Source organism: Tursiops truncatus, chromosome 1 (genome assembly GCF_011762595.2).
Source record: "Tursiops truncatus isolate mTurTru1 chromosome 1, mTurTru1.mat.Y, whole genome shotgun sequence".
Classification (NCBI taxonomy): Eukaryota; Metazoa; Chordata; class Mammalia; order Artiodactyla; family Delphinidae; genus Tursiops; species Tursiops truncatus.
The window spans coordinates 112,606,312-112,619,846 of record NC_047034.1 but is presented as its reverse complement, the minus strand read 5'-3'; the positions used below and the strand labels follow the sequence as shown (position 1 = coordinate 112,619,846).

Here is a 13,535-nt window from a genome sequence, read left to right as displayed (position 1 = left end):
AGTTTTCATCACCTCCCCAATTGCTGAGCCCAGTTGGTTTTGATGAGCTGGTCACTGTTATCCCAAAAAAGGGTTTCTGCCTCCTGTGTTTCTTTTTTTTCCTATATATTCATGTATATATCTTTTGCATAATCCTCTAAGAATACATTCCCAAATCACTAAATATTATTAAATTATTATTTATAATATTTATTATTACTTATTATTTATAATATGGTTTATTAGGATTGTATCATTCTATTTTATCAATGTACTTTTGAGCCATTTTACTATTTTGATTCTTTAGTTTGTCTCAAACTTATCATTATGAATATCTTTTTATCTAAATCTGTCAAATGTTGGATTCTTTTCAGAACATATATTTACAAAAGAAATTTGGTAAGAGTCTTCAGAAATATGGTATCAGTTTGTAATCTTAGAAATGTATGAGTCTGTGTGTTTTACAATACTCATAGATATTTGGTAATTTGATAGGAGAAAATTTCATCATATTTTAATTTTTTGCCTCCTTTTGCTCTTACCAATTAAACTGAGCATTGTATATGTTTATTTTCCTGTTTTTTTTTTCTTCACCTACTTTGAAATTGATACTCATGATTTGTGAGTACATCTTATATAAAGTATTTAAACGTAGTGGTATTTGTTTAGACAGTTTATCTTGGGAGATGTAATTTTCTGAAACATGCCTGTTGTCATTATAAATCAGATTCACCTAAACTTACTCTCATTTTCTGATAAGAAGCACTTGTTTTTGAGACTCTTATCAAGCCTTTCTTCTTCTTCTTTTTTTATAGTAAGGGAGCTTTTTTATCTGGCAACATTCAGCTTCATAAGGGTGAAATTTAAAGTATTTCAGATTGTAAAGGGAAATAAACATTTAAAGCAGCAGTGCCCAACCTTTTTGTCACCAGGGACCGGTTTCGTGGAAGACAGTTTTTCCACAGACGGGAGTGGGGGGGGGGGATGGTTCAGGAGGTAATGTGAGCGATGGGGAGTGATGGAGAGCGGCAGTTTATGAAGCTTCGCTCGCCCACTGCTCACCTCCTGCTGTGCGGCCCGATTCCGGTCCGTGGCCCGGGGGTTGGGGAGACCTGAGTTAAAGTAGAGGGAAGGGACATTAGAGTAGTACAATGAGACATAGCAACACGGGCTGAAACGGGGTTCCTAAGAGCCTTTTTTCCTTATAATTCATTAGAATGTCTGAATCCAGAAGTTGGAACTGCTCTGTTGCCTTTGTGCTGTTGGTACCTATACAAGGCAAGTATGAAAGATGACACTGGGCTGTGTATGTAAGGGCAGGGTCTATACACTTGGATCTGCTACCGTGCTTTTTCTTGTTCTCTTGATGTTCAACTTGGCAGTTAAATACAAGAAAGGATAAAATTTTAACTGCAGGCAAGTCGTGCTGTTTGTTTTTTAAGGCAACATTTTCACCGTGCAATGTCAGATTAAACTTACCCTCCCACCTCCACCTCCCTCCCCGATGCTCTGGCGACACAGATTTGAGAATAGTTTGAGTGTGTTCTTTAAAACCTTATCTTTTCATCAAAAATTAAACAAACCTCAACATCACAATGCAAAAATAATAACACCGAAACCACCCATGAAATCAAGGTCATTATATTGTCATTTAAGGAATTATATGATAACCTTCATATCATTTGGGGAAGCAGTTTCTGTTTTCATTCAGAGTATCACAGTAGAATACTTCTATAAGTCATCTCTTTTGTCAGGGAGAACTTCTATCATTGAGTGGGCTTTCTGTAGTTTGTGGAAGTGGTGGAGTTGCCTCCAACCTGAGAATTTCAAGTTTCTTCTCTCCTTTTTTTTTTGTTTGTTTTTGGGAATTATGAGTTTCTGTGGCTTATCTCTGAATAGCCTGGTGGAGAAATTAGAATGTGCTAAGGACAGAAATACAAGTGGATGAATGAATGAGCAATAAATGTGTTTAGGTGGGACTGCCAAAGATGTTAGTAAGAGATAACTTTGAAATGCTGTTTTCCATTTGGAGGTGGTTTTGATTATTTTGAGTTTGCATTTTGAATTGAAGTTCACAAAAATGGGTTCACGACTGCATTTGGTTTCATTTATTTTGCAGTTTTTAATTGGTCCAGGAGCATTGAAAAATGTAACAGCACAGTAGTACAGTATTTACTGGAGTAAATCTTTTAATTTTTGTTTTATAGATCTTATTACCCACTTGGTTAGTTACTCCAATAGCTCTGTGTATCTTTCAGAAATTTATCTTTACAACTTGTTCATGAGATAAAAAATAGCCTTTATTTATAAAGAAAGAGTTACATCTTAGTAGTTACAGTCTAGTTTGGGGTTTCAAAAATTCCATGTATGTAGTATAATTTATTTTTTTAATTTATTTTTTTTAAAGTTTTTCTTGATTGGACCATTTTTAAAGTCTTTATTGAATTTGTTACAATATTGCTTCTGTTTTATGTTTTGTTTTCTTTGGCCATGAAGCATATGGGATCTTAGCTCCCCAACCAGGGATTAAATCCGCACCCCCTGTATTGGAAGGCGCAGTCTTAACCACTGGACCACCAGGGAAGTCCCTGTAGTATAATTTAGAATAAAATTTTAAGCATCATTTTGGGGAAAAGGGGGGAAACTAAATAAGTCAACTTTGGTCTCATGAGTTATTTTTTTGAGATGGGAAAGGACCTCAGTAAGAATTTCTCTTTCTAGAACCGTATTGGAAGATGCCTTCTCACTTCTAGCAGAAAAGCATTTGTGTCATCTTCGATAGTTTTAGTGTGTTCAGTTAAATAAATATCTTCTAAAAAAACCCTAACTTCCTAAAGTCATTTGAGGTTTTAGGGAAAGAGTGCTTTTTATGGCATGTAGAAAGAAAGACATGAAATTTCTCCCTTATTCGGTGGGGAAAAGGTTAAATGCCTGACATGTTTTAAATGATCCAAGTGTTAGTGGTTAGTGGGGGTAACAGTTTGTGAAAAGTCAAGATAAGAGTTGAGACTGGTTTCAGGCTGTGCTAATCTTTCCTACCTGAAGTGAGAAATAAATACCTCATAGGAATGTATGTGGAGATATAATGCCTTTCCCTTCTAGGACACTTGTTTGAGTCAGCAGTTGAATGTGATTACCTTTGGATTCCTGTTTGGGAAAGAGAGAAATGAGTGGGTGGTTTCCTGCAGTTTCTGTGTAGTTAAATAAGTTTTAGAATTGGTGTTAATTGGCCTCCTTATAGATGCCTTTAATGAGGAAGCAGGTTGTAACCCTGGTAAATTAACATCTTTAGAGTTCATTGTTACCAAATAAAAGTTAATTGACATGGAAGTCTTATATACATTGTTGTCCCTCTTGTGATTCAACTTAAATGTACCTTTAAAAAAATGAAATTATGGTTAATAGTTTTTTGGGGGTTTGGTTTTTTTTTTTTAATATTGTTTATGTTTGAATACAAGATATTAACAAAAAGAATTTGAATTTTGACTTTCTGATCTGGGAGACCTGCCTGGGGAATACTCTAAATGGGGTCTCCACTCCTAGGTAGTTGTATTCATCAGACTAATACCGTGACAGGAAAGGAATAGAATCCTTTAGCCGGTATGGCTTGGTGTGAGCCACTGGATGAAGGAACGAGACTCATATTTTTGTGTTGTTGCTTTGTGTAACCGCTTTTAAGAACATATGTTCTGAGGTTGGGTGGGTGAGGGGAGGTAGTGGAATTTCTGATAACAAGAAGGGTAATAAAAATAATAAAATTGCTAGAAGATTATAGTAAATAATCAATGTGGAAGTAGAAATAAATTGTTGTACCAGAAGAGACGATGAAATTATTTTCTTACTTATTCTGTGATTATTCTCTAGTTTTTTTTTTGTTGTTGTTGTTGTTGTTGTCAGTGAATACTTTACACAGAATTACTTATGAATTTTGATTTGATAGTGCAATGTAAATGACTTGAGAAATTGCATTTCCAATAGTAAATTCTTAATGCTAAACTGGTTTTAACTAGTTATTAAAAATAATAAATATTAATATTAAATAAATAATAAATAAATATAAGTGTTTACTATTTCCTTGAGGGAAGAAAAAGGGGAGTGGTAAAGTTGCTATTCTGGTTTTTGTGATGGTTTCACATGACCAATGACCACAACTCCTGGATGATTTTTAACTCTAGCAGGTGGTCAGTCTTTTAAGGGTGCATTTCATAGTTGAGTCCCACTGATTTGGAGACTCTGGTGAAGATGTCATCTTTGTTACATTTATATATATATTTTTTTATCTCCCGACATAAAATGTTTTAAATACAACATTTCCTGATAATGTACATAGCTTAAACTTCAAAACTAGAAACTTTAAAACTAACATATATAAAAAGATAAAATTGTGGTGCGTGTGTTTTCTCCCCCTGTATAAAAACATCTTCATCTTGGGTATATTTGACAACTTTTTGTACAAAGAATTAAGGTATAAAATAATGCATAAAATAAAACTAAGCAAAAGGTGATTGCTGACTATGTACCATGCACTGTGTTGGAAACTAAGGACACAAAAGTAAATAAGCTTCACTTCTTTCTATTCAGCCACTCAGCGTTCAGTAGCAGAGGAATATAAGTAAAGAACATGTTGCCTGCTCTGATAGTGGAGCTCATAATTGTTCATGCACTCATTTCATTCCTACACCTATTGTTTTAACATGTCTTTATTTTATGTCCGCTATAAAGAGACCACTGTAAACTGACTATCAGGCTTGGCATTGTAATGGTGGATGATATCTTTCCTCAAGGAGAACTCACTCCTTATGGAAGCTACCCAGACACAGGGATCATTGTCATTTTTTTCACTGTTACATCCCAAGTGTGTGGAAGAGTGCTAGGCACATAGTAGACGCTCATAAATATTTATTGGAAGAAAGAAAATAGATGACCCAAACCTGAGCTCAGGTTCTTCATTCCCCATTGTTAGGGAAGCTTTGAACTGGATTTTGGAGAATAATTGTTTCCTAAGAGAAAAACGAGTAGAACATCCTGTGCAGAGGGCATAGGCACTGAGTAGTAAGGGTAATATTGAGGCTTAATACAAAATTCACTAATATTTAAAAATAGATCAGAATGAAAGTATTGTATGTTTGTGAACTTTCAAGAAGTTATAGCTAGCTATATGCTGAGACTATTAAAAGCGTCTGTCTGTGGCATATATTATTCTTAATAGACATGCTTACCAGGAATTTTTCTTTTAAAGTTCAGTATTAAACTGAGAGTAATTTATAACTTTTAAATTGCTATATTTTAATGGCACTTGTGAATTATTAATCATTGCCAGATAATTTACAGGTTTTTAAGTGGGAGAGATCAATTTCTTTCTAATAAGGAATTTAATCTCCAAATGTTTTGAAGGACTTATAATGCATACTTTCTCCTTAAAATATTGAGAGGCTTTTCAGGAGTAGTCATATTTGAACCTAATAGCTGATGGCATTCTTGCAGTATATTTTTACGTTTTGAGTGTCCAAAGTGTCCAGAATTTTGTTCCTTTTAACAAAACACAGAGGTAAAGTTTTTTCCCTTGCTGTTTATGTAATTGGATTTAATTACGTATTAATTTTTTTATCATGTATTTATTTATTAGGAATTTTTGTGTATTCCAATGTAAATCTTAGTATTTTGTGTATAAATTGATCTTACTCGAAACTGTAAACATTCTTCTAAAAACTTTTTTGTTTGAAGTGCTTCATAATTTAAAATATATCCAAAATAGAAAAAAATGTTTTGTAAACCAGAAAGACACAAGAAGCTAAGGCATGTCACACATATATGGTGAGTTGACTATTTTGTAGTTACATGACCTTAAATTGTTTGAACACTTTCTTTTGCAAGAACTTTATATTTTTGTAAGGATTTGATTTGTGTTTCATGCTAACCAAGTTTACTTAACACACAAATTGCTACATTTTCAAGGCCAGGGTGCTGGAAAATGACATTGCATTCCTTTATTTTTTTTGTTCTTGGCATGAACACAAGTTCAAAGGTGAAAGTAGTTTTTTTTTACTGTGCACATGGCATGGTTTAGGCTTCTCACATAATACTGACAGGTTAAAGAATTATATGTTAATGAACACAAAACATTAGATATTTTAGAGTTTGATTGATAAAGCTATCTCTTAAAACGGACTAAGAGTAACTAAAACAATAGAGTGACATTCTGCAAGCTTAAATGGAATGAGTTTTTAACGTACTGCCTTTCAGTATACAAAGGTAAGTTTTTTTTTTTTTTACATCTTTACTGGAGTATAATTGCTTTATAATGGTGTGTTAGTTTCTGCTTTATAACAAAGTGAATCAGTTATACATATACAGATGTTCCCATATCTCCTCCCTCTCACGTCTCCCTCCCTCCCACCCTCCCTATCCCACCGCTCTGGGTGGTCACAAAGCACTGAGCTGATCTCCCTGTGTTATGCGGCTGCTTCCCACTAGCTATCTACCTTACGTTTGGTAGTGTATATATGTCCATGCCTCTCTCACTTTGTCACAGCTCACCCTCCCCCCCCCATATCCTCAAGTCCATTCTCTAGTAGATTTGTGTCTTTATTCCTGTCTTACCCCTAGGTTCTTCATGACATTTTTTTTCCTTAAATTCCATATATATGTGTGTTAGCATACGGTATTTGTCTTTCTCTTTCTGACTCACTTCACTCTGTATGACAGACTCTAGGTCTATCCACCTCATTACAAATAGCTCAATTTCGTTTCTTTTTATGGCTGAGTAATATTCCATTGTATATATGTGCCACATCTTCTTTATCCATTCATCCGATGATGGACACTTAGGTTGTTTCCATCTCTGGGCTATTGTACATAGAGCTGGAATGAACATTTTGGTACATGACTCTTTTTGAATTATGGTTTTCTCAGGGTATATGCCCAGTAGTGGGATTGCTGGGGCATATGGTAGTTCTATTTGTAGTTTTTTTAAGGAACCTCCATACTGTTCTCCATAGTGGCTGTATCAATTTATATTCCCACCAGCAGTGCAAGAGTGTTCGCTTTTCTCCACACCCTCTCCAGCATTTATTGTTTGTAGATTTTTTGATGATGGCCATACTGACTGGTGTGAGATGATATCTCATTGTAGTTTTGATTTGCATTTCTCTAATGATTAATGATGTTGAGCATTCTTTCATGTGTTTGTTGGCAGTCTGTATATCTTCTTTGGGGAAATGTCTATTTAGGTCTTCTGCCCATTTTTGGATTGGGTTGTTTGTTTTTTTGTTATTGAGCTGCATGAGCTGCTTATAAATTTTGGAGATTAATCCTTTGTCAGTTGCTTCATTTGCAAATATTTTCTCCTATTCTGAGGGTTGTCTTTTGGTCTTGTTTATGGTTTCCTTTGCTGTGCAAAAGCTTTGAAGTTTCATTAGGTCAAAGGTAAGTTTTATTATACATCCTTGATTTTAAAAATTTTGTTATAATAACCTCATGAATATGCAGAGATAAATTGAAAAAGTTGAACTATTAGTGAAATAATTTATCTTTTAGGTTTACTCTGAACACTGACTTTTCACCTAAATTAAAATGAAATGGGAATAAGTTTTCTGGAAGCTTCTGAACTAGAGTTCAGCCTGGTGGAAATCATGCCCCCCTTCTCATTAAGTATTTTTCTTATTTCCCTTTTAGGAAGAAATCTTATTATCATACATAAACAGGAGTAAATCAGAGATTTCATATTCCGCCACTGGTAATAGACGATGGTCTGAGTTAATGTTTCTGTAGAGCTTGAAGTCACAGCCTCAGTCCCATAGAGGACCATGATAATCAAAAGGAGTGGTGCTTACTGGGACCATAGCTGGCATGAGCAGGGCATACATGACAGGGTTCAGTTCAAAGTAATTAAGGAAAACAGTACCAGAAAAGTTGAAGTTTTTATATTATAGCTTTAAAAAGTCTTTTAATGGAATGTATGATTTTACAGAAATGTCCAAAGAGCAGACTGAGGGAGACAATGTTAGAAAAGCAAAATGTTCCCACAAGAGTTTGAAGTCCACCACAGGCATAAGCTTATAGCAGTATACTATTTATTGCCAGAGTAGCACATTTTCTTGCAAAAATGCTCATAAATGATGTGAAATCCAATGTTAGAATTCCAGTTCTGGTCTTACAAATTCCCATCTCATAGCAGTACATCTGTTTATTAGGAGTTATTCCCTGAATATGAAAGATTTCAATCCTAAGTCACTGCACCTGTTGACAGGAGGTGTTTATTCCAATCACTAGCCTAAAACACAGACTTATTGCTTGACATTTTATAGCTTGGGAGGGAAAAAGTGTCTTCAAAGTCATTTGTTCAGAGTGCAGAAAATGGAGCAAAACAGTTCATTTTACTCTGAGCACCACTATTTGGCAGTGTTCACATTTGCACAGCACAAAGCTGCAATATTGATTTTTTGCTCACAGAGCCTCCCACAAGTTTTTTCTTCGATTGTCAGATGGATTGGATTACACTTTGCTTGTTGGGATGCTTTTTTTTTTTCTTTGTTGAAATAGAAATATATTGAAAGTACAGCTTAGAATAAATGTCATAGTAATAGTGTGATTAAAGAGTTTTAATTTGGGCATTTGTTTATGTTGATTATGTTGACTGAGCAATTTCATTGACTACTTGACCATCAGACAACTATTTCCTTTCTTGCCCTTGTTCCTCTAGGACTAGAGGCACCCAGTACACCCTAACTATGTTCTGTACAACAGGGGTCCCCAACCTGCTGCTAAGTGTCATTATCATTTGGAGAGGCATTAAAGTAACATTGAAAAACACGAGTTTGGGAGCTGAAGTATTAGGTTTCAAACCTTGATTTCATTCTTATTGGATGTGTGATTTTGGAAAACATAATTTTTCTGTGCCTCGATTTCTTCCTTTGTAAAATAGTGACAATAATAATACGTATCTCATATGGTTGTTATGAGGATTTTTAGTCAGTATATATTTGTAAAGTCCTCAGAGGGACTTCTAGTGATGATGGGGTGGAGAGGATGGCAAATCCTCTTCCCCCAAAGAAGTATAAAACTGAACAAAATTGTCAACAACCACCATTTTAGGGCTCTGGAAAGTAACCAGAGCCATATAAGAAATTGGGAACGATTTCTTTAAAAAACAAACAAAAAAAAGCTGATGGAACTTTTGGTACACACAGTTCAAGTTTAAAGCCGCCTAGCCTGGGGCTGCTTCTCCCTGCACCCTGCACTCTTTGGCTATGTCATTGTGGTTAGTTTAGTCAGAGCAAGGCTGGCCTTGAAAATCTGTGACTGAGCTGCCAGGGAGAGTTGGCTTGATTTAGAGTAGAGTGTGGGAACCCATGCCCAGCAGTGTTGTCAGTAAAAGTAGTAAACACTGTGGAAAACAGATGGGGAAGACCCTTAGCTCTTGCTAACCTGAGGTTGTGGTCCCAGGTGGGGAGACTGAGTGCCAGTCTGAAACATAACCAGGAAACCTTGGAAATGAAAGAGCCAAACGTTCTCTGCGTTCTTGACTGACTGAGAAGCTACACACAGAGCAGAGGAGATGCGAGGGGATGTGGCAGAAAGTAAATAACCAAGGCTGACTTGAAAACTGCTTGAACTTTGAACTCTCCCTAACATACAGGTCAATCAGCAGAGGGTGGAGACCTTATTATGGGTTCATGGTTTTTGTGCAAAGTCTTTGCTCAATCATTGGCTGATCACTAAGCTATGCAGAGACAGGTGTGATCCCTAGGAAGTCAAGCTAGAAAATAAAAATAAGAATTAAAATAACAACGACAACAATGAATAGAGACACACAGCAGCTGCAAAGTACAGGGGAAGACAGAGTCAGCAGATTAAATTCAGTCAGAATGCTAAAAAGAAAATATCACAACAGCAACAATTCTCAGGGGAAAGGAATCTAGAGTAGCTAACAGTGTATTATTTTAAATGTCTAGTTTTCAACAACAACAGAAAATTTGCAAGCTAATGCAGAGAAACAGGAAAGTTGACCCATACTTAGGAGAAAAAACATTCAATAGAAACTGCCTCTGTTGTGGGCCTGGATGTTAGATTTAGCAGATAAATATTTCAGAGTGGCCATTATGAATATGTTCAAAGATTAAAGTAAAACTATATTAGAGAATTAAGAGGAAATATGATGATGACTTAACAAATATGTAATAGAGAAAACCTATTTTAAAGGACCTTGGAGAAATTCTTGGCATGTCTTAGTTATTGTATCAGTGTGTTGCAAATAAATAAATTTTCTTCCCCAAATACAGATAGCCTACCTTCATCTGAACCCAGATATTCTGATTCAGTAGGGCTGGATTCGGGCTTGCAGATATGTCTTAAAAAATACTTACCAGATGACTCTGATGCAAAGTCATATTTGGGCGTCAGTCATATACTCTTAGCCAGTGATTTTTAAAAAAGTCCTGGGGCTTCCCTGGTGGCAAAGTGGTTGAGAGTCCGCCTGCCAATGCAGAGGACACGGGTTCGTGCCCCGGTCCGGGAAGATCCCACATGCCGCGGAGCGGCTGGGCCCGTGAGCCATGGCCACTGAGCCTGCGCGTACGGAGCCTGTGCTCTGCAACGGGAGAGGCCACAGCAGTGAGAGGCCCGCGTACCGCAAAAAAAAAAGAAAAAAGTCCTGAAAAATGTGCCATTAAACAATTAAGGATGAATTCGTGTACAAAGGAAGAAAGTGTAATTAAGAAATGGTACTGATACCTGTGATGATTTCTTCCTGTGACTCAGTATAGTAAGTCATTAATGTGATATAAATAAAGGTGTAAATAAGTGTTTTTAGGAATAAGTTTTGTTCTGACTTTTCATAAGATTTACTTAGTGAAAATGTTGAATTTTAAAAATTAATATTAATTGCAATAGTTTTATTTAAGACTTTCCAAACTTCTTTGAAGTCCCATTGCTGGTGGAAGAGTTTGAAGCCATACCCCTTGAAGTTTTCAGGAAAATAGGGGAGAAGTGCCCAAAGAAAGCATAAGAATTTACATTTTTCTGAAAAATTTATGCTTTCTGCCATTCGCTGCTACCGTGGCGCCCGTGACAAAGCTTGTGGCAAAGGGGGGCAAAAAAAAAGAAGCAGGTCCTGAAGTTTACTCTTGACTGTACCTATCCTGTAGAAGATGGAATCATGGATGCCACCAATCTTGAGCAGGTTTTTTAGGAGAGAATCAAAGTGAATGGAAAAGCTGGGAATCTTGGTGGAGGTATTGTAACAGTCGAAAAAAGCAAAGCAAGATTACTGTAACTTCTGAGGTGCCTTTTTCCAAAAGGTATTTGAAATATATCACCAAAAAAATATTTGAAGAATAATCTATGTGACTGGTTAGGCGTAGTTACTAACAGCAAAGAGCTACGAATTGCGTTACTTCTAGATTAATCAAGATGAAGAAGAGGAGGAAGATGAGGATTAAAACTCAATTATCTGTAATATTTTGTATGAGTTCTTGAATAAAACTTAGGAACCAAAAAAAAAAAAGTTTATGTGGGTTTTTCTTTTGATTTAATAATTGGCCCGTGTTTATTTTCTCCCTTCCAGTAAGTCTTTGGTTAAAATAGTTAATCCAGAAAGAATCCTGACTAATTCATCCATGTACTTCTGAGAATTTTCTTGGCAGTACCATACAATCTACATTATTGTGCCATAGTCCATCCATGCTAACATTCTCCTATGTTTATATTTTAAAGAAATAGAGCAACAAATGTCTTAATTGTTGACCACTTGAAAATGTTAGAATAGCATGTATACCTGATTAAAAGGAGCTTGCCTGTTTAGAATCATAGATTGGTGAAATTTGATAGGACTTTGAAATGACTTTAATCCTTCAGAAAAAGAAATTAAAACCCAGAAAAATAAAATGACTTAGCCAAGTTCACAAGGCTGACCCAGACATCTGTACTGTTCAGTACTCTTTCTGTATGTCCATACTTGCACAGTATAGATTTTGCTCTCAATAAGTTTATGGCACACATCGCTACATTTCCACAGATACAATTTTCATCATTATCTATATGTTGTGTGAACCTTTAAAATAATTGTTACCTGTCAAATTCACTAACATTTTTTGGTGAATTTCAGATGGTATGAAAAATTATAAAGTTAATCTTGTTTGTATTATCAACATGGTGGCTTGAGAAGTCACAGAATCCCTTTCTGTTCATGGCCATTACTAAAAGCATGGGCTCTGGAGTCTGAGAACCCTGCATGCGTTAGAATCTAACTCACAGTAATCCTTGAGACCCTGAATTACTTACTATTTAATGCCTTAGTTTCATGCTCTGTAAATGGGTATTGTTACAGTTAACTACTCCATTGTTTTTTGTTGTGTTGATAGTTGTTGATGATGCTGGTGATCATAAAAAGGGTGATCCATAAAAAGCAGTTTGGACAGTATCTAAACGTTGTAATTGCTATGTAAATGTTAGCTACTACAATATTTACTTTTTATTTTTTCTTCATATTTGTTTTATATGGATATATATATATATATATATATATATATATATATATCCATATCCAGTTGGAAACACAGGATTTAAATAAAGGAAGGTTCATAAACGTCTGTCTTTGTGAGAAACACTAATGAACCCCAGTGGTACCTAGAAAATAATTAATTGACAGAATTTAAACATTTTTTTCTTTTTTTGAGGATATAACAATTTTATTGATTATTAAGTATTTATCTGTTTCTTAATGCTCACTCTTTGTTTTCACTGCCAAAGGCAATAGATATTACAGAGGAAAACGCATTGTAATTTATATTGTTTTAAACAGATACTAGTTGTTCAACTTGGCAATTTGGTTTGATAGCAGTTATTGGAATTATGTATCATGTACCAATCTAGGCATTAGAATTATAACTAACTATCATCAGAGTCTAGCAGGGAAGATATATATTAAAAATGAATATCCACAGCACCATGTGGTAATAACAAGCAATTTTTAAATTTTATACATAAGTATAAAGTTCAGTGGAAACAGGTGAGAGAACAAGAATTTAGTAAAAAGAACACAGGATTTAAGGCAATAATATTATAGCATTAAATAAAGCAACATTCACCATTAAGAACTCATTCAGTTCTATGCAATGAAAGTATAAGTACCATGATCTGTTCTTCAGAAAATTCTGTATTGGAAATCTACCACATTAGTAAAGTGTGCTGATCTTTCTATTTTTTTTCCTTTTCTTTTTCCATACTTTACCTTTTTGGATGATTAATATTAAGGCTTTAAAAATCCTTTCTCTGAATTATCAAAACAGCAAGACTTCTGCAATTTCTCAAATATCTTTCAAAAGCAGAGGAAAATTCATTTAGAACCATAACTATAATCCTGCAAACTGTCAACAACAAAAATTAAGGAGCTCAAGTTAAAAACCACAGTGCTTCAGAATCAATTCTATATTTTTGACAAATACTACAACTTGTGAATTTTGGCTCCAAGTCAGTCTTATAATAACATTTTCTCATATTTGTAATTCTCTAATAATATGATTTACAAGGTATTATAATTGCAAATCATCTCTGGCTTT

At 35.1% G+C, this 13,535-nt stretch overlaps 1 protein-coding gene and 1 pseudogene across 13 annotated transcripts in view; both read left to right on the top strand.

Annotated features, from left to right (window-relative positions):
* Positions 1 to 13,535, top strand: part of ADGRL2 (adhesion G protein-coupled receptor L2) — a 271,627-nt gene that overhangs the window by 175,262 nt on the left and 82,830 nt on the right. The window lies entirely within an intron of this gene.
* LOC109547302 (large ribosomal subunit protein eL22 pseudogene) lies at positions 3,582 to 12,297 on the top strand (annotated as a pseudogene).